Source organism: Ursus americanus, chromosome 28, assembly GCF_024610735.1.
Source record: "Ursus americanus isolate L20-20 chromosome 28, mUrsAme1.1.p, whole genome shotgun sequence".
Taxonomy (NCBI): domain Eukaryota; kingdom Metazoa; phylum Chordata; class Mammalia; order Carnivora; family Ursidae; genus Ursus; species Ursus americanus.
The window spans coordinates 31,474,994-31,489,067 of NC_142154.1; the positions used below are offsets into that span (position 1 = coordinate 31,474,994).

At 36.8% G+C, this 14,074-nt stretch overlaps 1 protein-coding gene across 9 annotated transcripts in view; it reads left to right on the forward strand.

Moving 5' to 3' along the window:
• Positions 1–14,074, forward strand: part of MYO9A (myosin IXA) — a 282,647-nt gene that overhangs the window by 203,349 nt on the left and 65,224 nt on the right. The gene's annotated exons all lie outside the window — the stretch shown is intronic.

A 14,074-nucleotide genomic window follows, 5' to 3' on the forward strand; every position in this document is an offset into this window, starting at 1 on the left:
TATCCACGTGTTCATTGGAACAGCGCTTTTTGTTTCCTTCAAGAATTTTTCCTTTACATTCACAGATTAGCTAACTGTTTGGCCCAGGAGGCCTAGCTTTCAGCCTGTCTCAGCTTTTGACATGCCTTCCTCACTAACCTTAATCATTTCTGGCTTTTGATTTAAAGTGAGAGACATGTAAAAAATAATAATAATAATAAAGTGAGAGGCATGTGACTCTTCATTTCATGTATATACTTGGGGCTTTAATTAGCCAATTTCAATATTATTGTTTCTCAAGGAATAGGGAGGCCTGAGGAGTGGGAGAGAAGCAGGAGAATGGCTGGTCAGTGGAGCAGTCAGGACACACCCTTTTATTGATTACCTTTGCTCTCTTAGATGGGTGCAGTTTGTGGTGTCCCAAAACAATTACAATAGTAACGTCAGAGATCACTAATCCCAACAGATCACCCTAACAAATATAATAATGAAAACCTTGAAATATCGTGAGAATTACCAAAGTGTGACACCAGAGACGCAGAGTGAGCAAATGGTGTTGGAAAAATGGTACTGACAAACTTGCTCATTTCAGGGTTGCCACACACCTTGAATCTGTGAAATCCAGTGAAGCACAGCGCAACAAAGGGACATATGCTTATATCTAAGCCCTTAGTGTGGCTTGCTTTTGTTCTCTGAAGGAGGATTTTCCAATTGAGTAGCCTTAGCTTAGTTTCTGAGTTTCAGTGTACTCATGTATAAAATAGGAATTTTGCCACCTACCACTGAGGACTTTTGTGAAGGTTAAATGAGATTATATGCTAAGGAAAGGGTAGAGAAGGTAGAGGACCTGTTATTAAGGGGTAGTGTTTAGGCACTTTATACACTTATAGCCTTGCAAGAATAGTCTTTTTCATGTCTATACAGAAAAGAACAATACCTCAAGATAAAAATAGGCAAAGCATCTGACATTCAAAAAAAGGACAGTCAGGGATTAAGAAGTTGTGGTCCATATATACAATGGAATATTACTCAGCAATCAGAAAGAATGAGTTCTCAACATTTGCTACAACATGGACGGCACTGGAGGAGATAATGCTAAGTGAAATAAGTCAAGCAGAGAAAGACAACTATCATATGATTTCTCTCATCTATGGAACATAAGAACTAGAATGATCAGTAGGGGAAGAAAGGGATAAAGAAAGGGGGGGTAATCAGAAGGGGGAATGAAACATGAGAGACTATGGACTATGAGAAACAAACTGAGGGCTACAGAGGGGAGAGGGGTGGGGGAATGGGATAGACCGGTGATGGGTAGTAAGGAGGGCACATATTGCATGGTGCACTGGGTGTTATACACAACTAATGAATCATCGAGCCTTACATCGAAAACCGGGGATGTAGTGTATGGTGACTAACATAATATAATAAAAAATCATTATTAATAAAAAAAAAAAAAGGACAGTCAGGACAATTCATTTATTCAACAGCCATTTTATTTCAGGAGCTATGATAAATCAGAAATGTTAAGAAATACACAAAGAAATGTATACACTTGTTAGTCAAATTAAAATGAAAGAACAGTGATTTCCTATTTCATTCATCAGTGGGCAAAACTGAAAATGAATTAGTTACCTAATTTGGAAGGATATATAAATATAGATTTTTCTCAGTGTGTGACTTGTGGAGTCATTTGCATAACCTTCTTGGAGAAGGTGCTTTAACAATCATGTATTTAACGTTTTACAAATATTTTTAAAAAAACCCAAAAATGTTGACCTAGCAATTCCACAACTAGGAACTTATCCAGTAGATATATCACACTTGTTCGTGCTGTGATGTACAAGGCTTTTTATGGAAGAGGAGTTTGTAATAGTGAGAGACTGAAAACAACCTAAATTTATAAGGAAATGGTTAAATAAACTAGATACACACATGAAAAAGGATGCTGCTTTAACACTAAAGTAAAGAAGCCATTTTCCAAGATTTTTGTTAAGGAGCTAATCACTATATAGAAAGCTACTATTTGTCTATTTTTAAAAAAAGATTTTTTATTATTATTATGATATATTAGTCACCATGCAGTACATCATTAGCTTTTGATGTAGTGTTCCATGATTCATTGTTTGCATATAACACCCAGTGCTCCATGCCTATTTTTAAAAGACAAAAAAGCATTTTTATATCTGTACTTATACACACAAAATATCTGAATTAGATACAAGAAACTAACATCAATGATTATTTCTAGAAAGAGAAACTAGACAGAATCCAGAAGTAAGGAAAAGCTTATCTTTTGTTGATTCTATTTTGTACCTTTTGATGCATTCAGAATAAAATAATTTTTAATAAAACCAACTTTAATATTAGAGTTCCAATGGAAGAAAATAATATGCCTGTGTGTGATTTACAATTTTATGAATAGAGGGAATCTGTGAGATAAAATGTTAGTATCTGGGAATATTTGAGACCTCACAGAACAAGGCCATATTATGAAACTGGGATGAGCTGTCTGAGTTGAATTTTTTTTTATTTAGTTGGTTATTTGATTAATTTATTAAGACAAAAATGACTACTGAGCATAGAGCCCGATATGGGGCTTGATCTTATGACCCTGAGATCATGACCTGAGCCGAAAACAAGAGTCAGATGCTTAACTGACTGAGCCACCCAGATGATGCTATTTAACTTTTAAATTTGAGGAATAATTGACATGAAACATTAGTTTCAGGTGTACAACATAGTCATTTAGTATTTGTATATATTGTGAAATGATCACAACAACTGTAGTTACAAAAAGTTTTTTTCTTTTGATAAGGACTTTTAAGATCTACTCTCTTAGCAACTTTCAAATATGTGATGCAGTATTATTAACTATAGCCACCATATTCTACATTACATCCTCATGACTTAATTATTTTATAACTGGAAGTTTGTGCAACCTTCCCTATAATATATTTTAATAACAGGTAGTGTTGCCAGTCATCATCAATGATATACTTGGTCTGGTTCTGTTTTGTCAGCATAATCTCTTAAATTCTTTTTATAATAATATTTAATTATGTTAGTCACCATACAGTACATCCCTGGTTTTTGATGTAAAGTTCCATGAATCATTAGTTGAGTATAACACCCAGTGCACCATGCAATACGTGCCCTCCTTAATACCCATCACCAGCCTATCCCATTCCCCCACCGCCCTCCCCTCTGAAGCCCTCAGTTTGTTTCTCAGAGTCCATAGTCTCTCATGCTTCATTCCCCCTTCTGATTACCCCCGTTTCTTTTTTTTTTTTTAATGATTTTTTATTATGTTATGTTAGTCACCATACAGTACATCCCCAGTTTCCGATGTAAGGCTCGATGACTCATTAGTTGCGTATAACACCCAGTGCACCATGCAATACGTGCACTCCTTACTACCCATCACCGGTCTATCCCATTCCCACACCCCCCTCCCCTCTGAGGCCCTCAGTTTGTTTCTCATAGTCCATAGTCTCTCATGTTTCATTCCCCCTTCTGATTACCCCCCCCTTTCTTTATCCCTTTCTTCCCGTACCGATCATCCTAGTTCTTATGTTCCATAGATGAGAGAAACCATATGATAATTGTCTTTCTCTGCTTGACTTATTTTACTTAGCATTATCTCCTCCAGTGCCGTCCATGTTGCAGCAAATGTTGAGAAATCGTTCTTTTTGATAGCTCAGTAATATTCCATTGTATATATGGACCACATCTTCTTAATCCAATCATCTGTTGAAGGGCATCTCAGCTCCTTCCACGATTTAGATATTGTGGACAATGCTGCTATGAACATTTGGGTGCATATGGCCCTTCTCTTCACTACGTCTGTATCTTTGGGGTAAATACCCAGTAGTGCAATGGCTGGATCATAGGGTAGCTCAATTTTTAACTTTTTAAGGGACCTCCACACTGTTTTCCAGAGTGGCTGTACCAACTTGCATTCCCACCAACAATGTAGGAGGGATCCCCTTTCTCCACATCCTCTCCAACAATTGTTGTTTCTTGCCTTGTCCATTTTTGCCATTCTAACTGGCATAAGGTGGTATCTCAGTGTGGTTTTGATTTGAATTTCCCTGATGGCAAATGATTTTGAACATTTTTTCATGTGTCTGTTAGCCATTTGTATGTCTTCATTGGAAAAGTGTCTATTCATATCTTCTGCCCATTTTATGATTTATTTGTTTCTTGTGTATTGAGTTTGAGAAGTTCTTTGTAGATCTTGGATACCAGTCTTTTATCTGTAGAGTCATTTGCAAATATATTCTCCCATTCTGTGGGCTGCCTCTAAGTTTTTTTGACTGTTTCCTTGGCTGTGCAGAAGCTTTTTATCTTGATGAAGTCCCACAAGTTCATTTTATCTTTTGTTTCTCTTGCCTTTGGAGATGTGTCATGAAAAAAGTTGCTGTGGCCGATGTCAAAGAGGTTGCTGCCTATGCTGTCCTCTAGGATTTTGATGGATTCCTGTCTCACATCGAGGTCTTTCATCCATTTAGAGTTTATCTTTGTGTATGGTGTGAGAGAGTGGTCAAGTTTCATTCTTTTGCGTGTAGCTGTCCAATTTTCCAGCACCATTTATCGAAGAGACTGTTCTTTTTCCACTGGATGTTTTTTCCCGGTTTGTCAAAGATTAGTTGCCCAAAGAGCCGAGGGTCCATTTCTGGGTTCTCTATTCTGTTCCATTGGTCCATGTGTCTGTTTTTGTGCCAGTACCATTCTGTCTTTGTGATCACAGCTTTGTAGTACAACTTGAAATCCGGCATTGTGATGCCCCCAGCTTTGTTTTTCCTTTTCAACAATTCTTTGGCGATTCGTGGCCTTTTCTGGTTCCACACAAATATAAGGGCTGTTTGTTCCAGTTCTTTGAAAAATGTCGTTGGTATTTTGATCGGGATAGCATTGAAAGTGTGATTGCTCTGGGTAGCATGGATATTTTAACTATGTTAATTCTTCCGATCCATGAGCTTGGAATATTTTTCCATCTTTTTGTGTCTTCTTCAATGTCTTTCAAGAGTGATTTGTAGTTTCTAGAATATAGATCCTTTACGTCTCTGGTTAAGTTAATTCCGAGATAACGTATGATTTTTGGTGCTATTGTAAATGGAATGGATTCCCTAATTTCTCTTTCTTCAGTCTCATTGTTCATGTATAGAAATGCAACTGATTTCTGAGCCTTGATTTTGTATCCCGCCACATTACTGAATTGCTCTATAACTTCTAGCAGTTTGGGGGTGGATTCTTTTGGGTTTTCCATATAGAGTATCATGTCATCTGCAAAGAGAGACAGTTTGAGTTCTTCTTTGCCAATTTGGATACCTTTTATCCCTTTTTGTGGTCTGATTGCTGTTACAAGGACTTCTAGTACTATGTTGAATAATAATGGTGAGAGCGGGCATCCTTGTCGTGTCCCCGATCTCAAGGGAAAGGCTTCCAGCTTTCCCCCTTTGAAAATGATATTTGCTGTAGGCTTTTCATAGATGGTTTTTATGAGATTGAGGAATGTACCCTCTATCCCTACACTCTGAAGGGTTTTAATCAGGAAAGGATGCTGTATTTTGTCAAATGCTTTTTCTGCATCTGTTGAGAGGATCATATGATTCTTGACTTTTTTCTTGTTGATCTAATCTGTCACACTGATAAATTTTCGAATGTTGAACCACCCTTGCACCCCAGGGATGAATCCCACTTGGTCATGATGGATAATCCTTTTAATGTACTGTTGGATCCTATTAGCTAGGATCTTGTTGAGAATTTTGAGGTCCATATTCATCAGGGAAATTGGTCTGTAATTCTCCTTTTTGATGGGTTCTTTTCCTGGTTTGGGGATCAAGGTAATATTGGCCTCATAGAATGAGTTTGGTACTTTTCCTTCAGTTTCTGTTTTTTGAAATAGCTTTAGGAGACTAGGTATTATTTCTTCTTTGAATGTTTGGTAGAATTCCCTGGTGAATCCATCAGGCCCTGGCGTTTTGTTTTTTGGAAGGTTTTTAATCACTGTTTCAGTCTCTTCATAATTAATTGGTCTGTTTAAAAAATCAGTTTCTTCCTGTTTCAGTCTTGGTAGGTTATAGGTTTCCAGGAAGTCCTCCATCTCTTCCAGATTGCTTAATTTATTGGCATAAAGCTGTTGGTAAAAGTTTCAAATGATCCTTCCTATTTCATTGGTGTTGGTTGTGACCTCTCCCTTTTCATTCATAATTTTATTAATTTGGGTCCTTTATTCTTTTGGATAAGTCTTGCCAGTGACTTGTCTATTTTATTTATTCTTTCAAAGAACCAGCTTCTAATTATGTTGTTCTGCTCTGTTGTGCTCCTGGTTTCTAATTCATTGATCTCTGCTCTAATTTTGATCAACTGCTTTGTCATGCATGGATTAGACCTGTTCTTCTGTTGCTGTTTCAACTTCTTGAGGTGAGAATATAAAAACTGCATTTTAGATTTTTCTGTTCTTTTGAGTGAGGCTTGCATGGCTATGTATTTTCCTCTTAGGACTGCCTTTGCAGTGTCTTATAGGTTTTAGAGCGTTGTGTTTTCATTCTCGTTGGTCTCCATAAATTGTTTCAATTGATTTTTGATTTCCTGGTTTATCGAATCATTCTTGAGCAGGATGGTTCTTAATCTCCAAGTGTTTGAGTTTCTTCCAAATTTTTCCTTGTGACTGAGGTCCAATTTCAAAGCATTGTTGTCTGAGAATATGCAGGGAATAATTTCAGTCTTTTGGTATCAGTTGAGACCTGTTTTTTGACCCAGAGCATGGTCTATTCTTGAGAATATTCCATGGGCATTAGAATAGAATGAGTATTCTTTTGTTCTGGGGTGTAGTGTTCTTTATATATCTATGAGGTCCAACTCATCTAGTATGGCATTCAAAGCTCTTGTTTCTTTGTTGATTTTCTTCTTAAGTGATCTATCTATTGCCGATAGTGGAGTGTTGAGGTCCCCTACTATTAACGTATTTTTATCTATATGTCTCTTTATTCTGGTTAAGAGTTGGTTTGTGTATCTTGCTGCTCCCCTGCTGGGGGCATATATGTTTATAATTGTCATATCCACTTGTTGGATACATCCTTTAAGAATAATATAGTGCCCTTCTGTATCTCTGACTATAGTCTTTAGTTTAAAATCCAGTCTGTCTGATATGAGAATTGCTACCCCAGCTTTCTTTTGAGGTCCATTGGCATGAAAGATGGTATTCCATCCCCTTACTTTCAGTCTGGATGTATCTTTAGGTTCAAAATGAGTCTCTTGTAGACAGCAAATGGATGGATCATGTCTTTTTATCCAATCTGCAACCCTGTGGCAGGCATTTTATGGGAGCAGTTAGGCCATTTACATTGAGAGTGATTATTGAGAGAGATGATTTTAATGATGCCATTGACTGTAAAGTCTTTGTTTGTATAGATTGTGACTTTCTGTTCTGTATCACTCTTGGGGCCTTTTTACTTCTATAGAACCCTCCTTAATATCTCCTGTAGGGCTGGTTTCGTGGTTTCGAAATTGGTCAGTGACTGGCGATTCTGGAAGGTCTTTATCTCTCCATCAATTCTGAATGACAGCCTTGCTGGATAAAGGATCCTTGGCTGCATGTTTTTCTTTGAAAGAGCTTTAAAAATGCCCCCCCAACCCTTTCTCTCATTCCAGGTCTGTGTAGACAGGTCTGACGTAATTCTGATACCTTTGCCTTGGTACGTGAGAAATTTCTTTGCCCTGGCCGCTTTCAGTACTGTATCCTTGGATCTAATATTTGCGAAATGCACTATGATGTGACGTGGTGTAGGTTTGTCATGGTTGAGGTTGGGAGGGGTCCTCTCTGCCTTTTGGACATGAATGCTTGTTTCCTTTGCTAGATTAGGGAAGTTTTCAGCTACAATTTGTTCAAAATCTCTTCTAGACGTCTGTTTTTCTCCACCCCCTCGGGGATGCCGATGATTCTGACATTGGAACGTTTCATTGAGTCAGTAATCTCCTGTAACCTACATTCTTGAGATTGGATTTTTTTGAGCCAAGTTTCTGTTTTAACTTTCTCTTCTACGATCCCATCCTCCAATTCGCTAATTCGTTCTTCTGCCTCATTTACCCTGGCCATCAGAGCATCTAGTTTTGACTGCATTTGATCCATAGTATTTTTAATTTCTGCCAGATTTGCTCTCATTTCCGCCCTTAGAGATTCTGTATTCTCGTTAATATTTTCGTTAATATTTTTTTCAAGTCTACACGTCATCTTGACCATTGTTACTCTGAACTCCATTTCTGATAATTTGGTAATATCCATATCCATCAGTTTTGTGGCAGAGGCCACAGACTTATTGTCTTTTCTTTGCTGGGGGGGATTTCTCCTTCTCGTCATTCTGATGAGGAGAGGTTGTGGGGTTGTCCAGAGCCCAGATTATTGACCGGGACCCAGGCAGTGTGCTCTTGTTTTATAGGGACCTTAAGGATGTGGGCTTCTTGATTTTTCAGCCTGCCTTCTGGGGTTGGGGCCTGCCGCATCAATACTCAGGCAACCCTGTTTGGGTAGAGTCTCCCTGTCCCCTGCGAGGGGGGATGGGGATGGGCACACTGTGAGCTGGTATTTCCAGGCTTTTGTTCTCTGGCGGCTTTCCCTGGTGGTTTGCTGTGCCTCTTCTGAGAGTCAGAGTAGCAGTAGCCGAATCCCAGCCTCTGTCTCAGACCAGAGGGATCACAGTCCGCTCTCCATAATCTCTTAAATTTTTAACTAGTTTTTGTTTTTAATCAGAAATTCATTTAAACATAATTAAAAATGATATTCATTATAAAGTAAACTTCTTTCTCTGCCCTTCTTCCTAGAGATAACCACTGCAACCAGTTTTTTTTTAATTCCAGAAATACTCCGTGCCTTTATAAGCATTTAAATGTACATGTATTATCCCTCCTTTTTCAGGATATACTGAGTGAAATTGTTTTATTTCTTTTATAGTTGATTTGTTTTATTATAGGAATGTAAATTTGTTAGTTTTCTATATGTTTGAGGTTTTATCTTTCTTAGACAAATAATTATATGATTATTACAATAATTTTCTTTTACTTTTCCCATGTCTTTTGCTCATACATTTATTGTTTGGTTTGTTGCCTTTAAAAACAGTAATCATCTGGGATCTATTTTAGTCTCAAGTAAGATAGGGATCAAAGTCTGATTTATTTTTAAAAGCATGTCAATTGTCTGAACACTGTTGATGGATACATTTCTTTTTCACTGAAATATCACTTTTATTATATACTTGATTCCAAATGTATTTGGATTTAATTTTGCATTTTCTGTTTTTATTCATTGATCTGTTTATGCATGTATCAAATCTCTTAAATTACTTCTTGTTTTATCAAATATATGTACATATTTACCCCCATGTTTTTTGTGTATTTAAGTTTTTATTTTAATTCCAATTAGTTAACATACAGTGTTATGTTAGTTTCAGGTGTACAATATAGTGATTTAGCACTTCCATACAATGCCCTGTGCTCATCACAAGTGTCCTTTTTAACCCCCATCACCTATTTAATCCAACTGCAACCACCCTCTCCTCCAGTAACATCAGTTTGTTCTCTACAGTTATGAGTCTTTTTCTTGGTTTGCCTCTTCCTCTTTGTTTTTCCTTTGCTCATTTGTTTTGTGTCTTAAATTTGACGTATGAGTGAAATCATATGGTATTTGTCTTTCTCTGACTTACTTTGTTTAGCATAATATCCTCTAGCTCCATTTATACTGTTGCAAATGGCAACATTTTGGTTTTTTTTATGGCTGAGTAAGAACCACATCTTCTTTACCCATTCATCAGTGGATGGACATTTGGGCTCTTTCCATAATTTGGCTATTGGTTGATAATGCTTCTATAACATTGGTGTGCACGTATCCTTATGAATTAGTATTTTTGTATCCTTTGGGTAAATACCTAGTAGTGAAATTGCTGGATTATAGAGTAGTTCTATTTTTAAGTTTTTGAGGATGCTCCATACTATTTTCCAGAGTGACTGCAACAGTTTCCGTTCCCACCAACAGTATAAGAGGGTTCCCCACTTTGCATCCTCACCAATACCTAGGATTTTTTGCTTTCAGGTGTCATATTTAGGTTTCTAATCCATTTTGAATTTGTTTTTATGTGTAGTGTAAGAAAGTGGTCCAGTTTCATTCTTTTGCATGCAGCTGTACAGTTTTCCCAACACCTGTTGTTGAAGAAACTATCCTTTTCCCATTGCATATTCTTTCCTGCTTTTCAAAGATTAATTTACCATATGTTTGTGGGGTTTTTTTTCTGGATTTTCTGTTAATTTCATCGATCTAGGTGTCTGTTTTTGTGCCAGTGCCATACTGTTTTGATTACTATGGCTCTGTAAAACAACTGAAGTTCAGAATTGTGATGCCTTCAGGTTAGCTTTTTCTTTTTCAGGATTGCTTTTTCTATTCAGGGTGTTTTCTGGTTCCTTTAGGATTATTTGTTCCAGCTCTGTGAAGAAGGTTGGTGGTATTTTGATAGCGATTGCACTGAATGTGTAGAATGCGCTAGGTAGTGTAGACATTTTAACAGTTTTTATTCTTCCAATCCATGAGCATGAAATTCAGTCTTTCCATTTCTTTGTGTCTTCTTCAATTTCTTTCATAAGTGTTGTATAGTTTTCAGCATATAGGTCTTTTACCTCTTTGGTTAAGTTTATCCTGGGTATCTTATAGTTTTCGGTGCAATTGTAAATGAGATTGATTCCTAGATTTCTTTTTCTGCTGTTTCATTATTGGTGTATAGAAATACAACAGATTTCTGTATATTGATTTTATATCCTGTGACTTTGCCGAATTCATGTATCAGTTCTCGCAATTTTTTGGTGGAGTCTTTTGGGTTTTCTACATGGAGTATCATATCTTCTGTGAATAATGAAAGTTCGACTTCTTCCTTGCCAATTTGGATGCTTTTTATTTCTTTTTGTTGTCTGATTGCTGAGGCTAGGACTTCCAGTACCATGTTGAACAACAGTGGTGAGAGTGGACATCCCCATCATGTTCTTGACCTTAGGTAAAAAGCTCTCAGTTTTTCCCCACTGAGTATGATATTAGTTGTGGGTCCTACGGATATGGCCTTTATGATGTTGAGGTATGTTCCTTCTACCTACTTTCTTGAGGGTTTTTATCAAGAAAGGGTGCTGTATTTTGTCAAATGCTTTTCTGCATCTATTGAGAGTATCATATGGTTCTTTTCCTTTCTTTTATTAATGTGGTATATCATGTTGACTGATTTGTGGATATTGAACCCCCCTGTAGCCCCGGAATAAATCCCACTTGATCATGGTGAATAATCCTTTTAATGTACTGTTGGATTCAATCAGCTAGTATCTTATTGAGAATTTTTGCATCCATGTTCATTGGGGATATTGGTCTGTAATTCTCCTTTTTTTTACTGGGGTCTTTGTCTGGCTTTAGAATCAAGGTAATGATGGCCTCATAGAACACGTATGGAAGTTTAATTTCCATTCCTATTCTCTGAAACAGCTTCAGAAGAGTAGGTATTAATTCTTCTTTAAATGTTTGGTAGAATTCCCCTGGGAAGCCATCCAGCCCTGGAGTCTTGTTTGTTGGGAGATTTTTGATTACTGATTCAGTTTCTTTGCTGGTTATGGGTCTGTTCAGGTTTTCTATTTCTTCCTATGTCAGTTTTGGTAGTTTATATGTTTCTTAGTAATTTATCCATTTCTTCCAGATTGCCCAATTGTTGGCATATAATTGCTCATAATATTCTCCCTTTATTATTTTTAAAGTCTAGGCTCCATACCCAGCATGTAGCCCAGCATGGAGCTTGAACTCCTGGCCCTGAGATCAAGACCTGAGCTGAGATCTAGAGTTGGACGCTCAACCTACTGAGGCACCTTGGTACCCCCATTACATTCTCTTAGAATTATTTGTATTTCAGTGGTATTGGTTGTGATCTCTCCTCTTTCTTTTGTGATTTTATTTGGTTACTTTCTCTTTTCTCTTGGATAAGTTTGGCCTAGGGGTTTATCAATTTTGTTAATTTTTTCAAAGAACCAACTCCTAGTTTTGTTTATCTCTTCTACTGTTTTTTTTTTTCTTTATCATTTATTTCTACTCTAATCTTAATTATTTCCCTTCTGCTGGTTTTAGGCTTTATTTGTTTTTCTTTTTCCAGCTCCTTTAGGTGTAAAGTTAGGTTTTGTATTTGAGACTTTTCTTGCTTCTTGAGGTAGGCCTGTATTACTATATACTTCCCTCTTATGACTGTGTTCTAGAGGTTTTGGGCTGTTGTGTTTTCATTTTCACTTGCTTCCGTGTATTTTTTTATTTCTTCTTTAATTTTCTGGTTAACCCATTCATTCTTTAGTAGGATGTTTTTTAACCTCCGTGTATTTGTGGTCTTTCTAAATTTTTTTCTTGTGGTTGACTTCAAGTTTCATAGCATTGTGGTTGGAAAATATGCATGGTATGATCTCTTTTTATACTCATTGAGGCCTCACTTGTGATCCAGTATGTGATTTATTCTGGAGAGTGTTCCATGTACACTCAATATGAATGTGTATTCTGCTCCTTTAGGTCCATCTCCTCACTTTCAATCTGCAGGTGTCTTTAGGCCTAAAATAGGTCTGTTGTATGCAGCATATAGATGGGTCTTGTTTTTTTTAATCCATTCTGACACCCTGTGTCTTTTGATTGGAGCTTTTAGTCTATATACATACAAAGTAATTATTGACAAACACGTACTTACTGCATTTTATTACTTATTTTATGCTTGTTTCTGAACCTGATCCTTTCTTGTCCTTTTCACGTTCATGGTTTTCTGATTTTCTTTAGTGATTAATTTGGATTTCTTTCTCTTTATTCTTTGCATGTTTATTAGTTGTTTTTGATACATGGTTACCATTAGGTTTGTACATAAAGTCTTCTTCATATAGCAGTCTGTATTAAGCAGATGATCATTTAGGTTTCACCCCATTCTTTTCTCTTCTCCCCCATGTTTTAGGTATATGTTATATTTTGTGTCCTTTTTTTGGTGAGTTCCTTGACTGATTTTTCACAGAAATACTCATTTTTACTACTTGTGTGTTTCTTACCTTTATACTGTCACTTTTGGTCTCTCCACTCCCAAGTGTCCCCTTTAATGTTTCTTACAGGGATGGTTTAGTGGTCACAAACTCCTTTGGTTTTTGTTTGTCTGGGAAACTCCTTATCTCTCCTTCTATTCTGAATTATAGCTTTGCTGGATACTTCAAATATATCATGCTACTCCTTTCTGGCTTAGAAAGTTCCTGTTGAAAAATCTTCTGCTAGCTAGCCTTATGGGTTTTCCCTTGTAAGTTACTGAATTCTCTTTTCTTGCTACTTTTAAGATTTTTTCTTTATCACTATATTTTGTAAATATAATTATAATATGGTTTGGTGTGGATATGCTTTTGTTGATTTTTTTTATTATGTTATGTCAGTCATCATACAGTACATCATTAGTTTTTGGTGTGATGTTCCATGATTCATTGTTTGTGTTTAACACCCAGTGCTCCATGCAACATATGCCCTCCTTAATACTCATATCTGGGCTAACCCATCCGGCCCCCCCTTGCTTTTATTGATTTTGATGGGAGTTCTGTGTGCCTCCTGTGGATCTCAGTATCTCTTTCCCAGATTAGTAAAGTTTTCCACTGTTATTTCTTCAAATAAATTTTCTGTCCTCTTTTCTCTTTCTTGTTCATCTGGGATTGCTGTAATATGAATGTTACTATGTTTTATGGAGTCACTCATTTCCCTAGAATAAGTCTATTCTTGTTTTGCATAATTCTTTTCTTTCTCTTTTGTTCAACTTGATTACTTTACATTACTCTGTCTTCTAGGTCATTAATTTGGTCCTCTGCTTCTTCCAGTCTGCTGTTCATTCTGTCAGGTGTGTTTCTTATTTCGTTTAATGAGGACTTTACTTCTGCTTTGTTGTTCCTTGTCTCTGTGGTAAGGGCCTCACTGATGTCTTCCAATCTTTTCTCAAGTCCAGTGAGTATCCTTATGATCATTGCTTTAAGTTCTCTATCAGACATGTTACTTATATCTGTTTTGCTTAGATCTGTGGCCATGGCCTTG